Below are 2,756 nucleotides of genomic sequence, written 5' to 3' on the forward strand. Positions count from 1 at the left end.
TTCCGAGTACTCGCCGATCACGGTCTTACCAAGAATCTAACGCCCAAGAGTAAGATTTATCCAAATTGGCCTACTCCCCATCAACGATAGAAAGGTGTCTATTTCTAAACCTAGTTTTGCGGGAAATTAAATAAAACAAACCAAATCGGCTAACTCAATGTTCTACCCAATTCAAATCCTTTAGAAAAATATATGTTAGCAAAAAAAATGTGCCCGAGGTCTCGAGTACGACTCTCAGGGCACCTTTTTTTCTTATCTGGACCGACCTTGGCCCTTGGCCGGTAAATGTATCTATTTTTTCCTATGGTCAGGGAGCAAGTGCGAGGGGGAGAGAAACCTTAAAAATTGTTTAAAGACTAAGAAAATTATCGCCTGTCCTCTAACTGTTTTACTTAAATATCAAAGCACACTTGTACATTTATCTCTTTTTATTTGGGTTGAGACATTTCATGGGAGGTGGGTGGGACGAAGAAAAACAGAATTGAGAAAAATGCCCTTGTAATTCCAAAATGCTTTGCAATTGTAATCTAGCCCATAACTTTTTATTAAACTTGTTTAGTATCCATAAAGAGCAACCCATTTTCTCTTTATTTTCTGAAAATCTATTATTATTCAATACTGGTTTCACGAGAAAGCCATTGAAATGACAGATGAAAAACCCTAAACTGTCAGCTGTCGAATGACAAGTTCAAAAACGCAAGCACAAAACTTCAAAAAGTTGTCGCTTGCACAGTTAATTTTTCACTCTTAAACGGATAAAATGTTGTTGATCGGAACATTTGCCGCTGGTGCTAGGTGCACTGATGAAGGTAAAACTAAACGTGCCTCCTTCAATATTTCCGATATTTGATTATAATAATAATAATAATAATAATAATAATATTATTATTATTATTATTATTATTATTACTATAATGTAATATTAATTATTTATTATTATTATTATTATTATTATTACTTTGATGTAATAATAATAATAATAATAATGGGCCACGTTATCCATTGGAAACTCTGTCAGAAATTCAACATCCCATGCAAAGACAAGTGGTATGATCATGATCCCGAAGGAGTTATAGAAAACGATCAAGTAAAGGTTTATGGGACTTCCGAATTCAAACAGACCATCAAATTGAGCATAATAGACCTTATGTAGTTGTTCTTGATAAGATAGAAAGATCATATTATGTGATAGATATCGCGTGCCCTTTTGATACAAGAGTGCTGGAAAAAGAGAACAAGAGAAAATGGAAAAATACCAAGAATTAAAAAGAGAGATTGGTAAAATCTGGAGCTGCCGAAAAGTAATTGTCGTGCCAATTGTCATTGGTGCACGAGGGACGTTCAGCAAAAATTTGAAAACATCGTTGAAGAAAGTTGGACTAGATTGCACGTTATTACTACAAAAAGGCTCCTTGTTGAGAACGGCAAGAATCTTAAGAAGAACACTAGACACCTAAGCCATAGATCGTGCCTTGATGCCTAGTTTACAAACCACGTTAACAACATATCGTGTGAATGAACGAAATAATAATAATAATAATAATAATAATAATAATATAGAATGACGTATGAAATGGATCATATATGAACTGCGGATATGAAATCAAGTGAAGCTATGATCCTCGCGGCTATGAGAGCAATTTTTTGCAATTGCGTAAAGAAGCCGGAAAAATTAAGGACTTCAACAGGGTTTGAACCCGTGACCTTGCGATACTGGTGCAACGCTCTAACCAACTGAGCTATGAAGCCACTGACGTTGGGAGCTGGTCATTTGTGTGTTCTAATGTTGCCGTGAGGAATGAATCAACAATGAAATGATGTATGAAATGGATCATAAATGAACTGCGGATATGAAATCATCTTGGTTGCGGCAACAAAGGAGACTTTTGTCTGATTGGTCGATAGTTTTGCTCGTACCCAGGCTTTTTCACACGCGTGCGCGAAATAACAAACAAAATGGCGGCCAAAGATGTCTTGTTCGATTACTTGCTCCAGGGATTTTTATAGCAGCAGCGACATGTACACCTTTTTTTCTTTCGGAATAGTGGTATTTCAGTGGTAGAAGCTGATTTCCTTTAAGTGTTTCACTTTCGCTTGATCAATTTTTCGGCCGTGGCTTCATACACAATTGATTTGCGCAGATTTCCGAGTCAAAATGTTCCTGAATGTTGTTGTCATAGATAGATTGAGATGGTTGTTCAGCCGAGGCCGTGCTGTCAAGTCTGCTAAGGTAAGATTCGCCATTCCTTTCGTTTGTATGTAATCTCAAGCCACCATAAGCTAGTGCAGCCTATTAAATGTCCTTTAAAAAAATTAATGTATTTTACCTTCCTTCTTGTCCACAGATACCTTATAAGAAATGCCAGCGTCATTAACGTCTTCTTCTTTACCAGTTCCTAAATTTTAACTACTAGTTACAATTAGCAACGTGTGTGGAGGATTTACTAAGTCGCCATGGATTGAAGTTGGAGGGTAGATAATAAGGGTACTTTAGCGAGAAGCAGAGACGAAGCTAAATTCAATATTTTATTCTCTCCGGAACACCACTCTCAGAATTACAAAGACGCACGTGTTTATTGAAAGTCGAGGAGCAATAGAAACGCCCCCCTCTAAGCATGCAAGTGTCACGGATAGAAATGTAACGCAACAATGTTCGAGGCACTACAGTACCCCCCTACCAGTCTGTGAGATAATCAGCCAAGCGTGCAGGCCTGCGAATGACGCGACCTGTCTTGGTCGTGATCGGGGAACGAGCC

Source organism: Montipora capricornis, chromosome 5 (assembly GCF_036669925.1).
Source record: "Montipora capricornis isolate CH-2021 chromosome 5, ASM3666992v2, whole genome shotgun sequence".
Taxonomy (NCBI): domain Eukaryota; kingdom Metazoa; phylum Cnidaria; class Anthozoa; order Scleractinia; family Acroporidae; genus Montipora; species Montipora capricornis.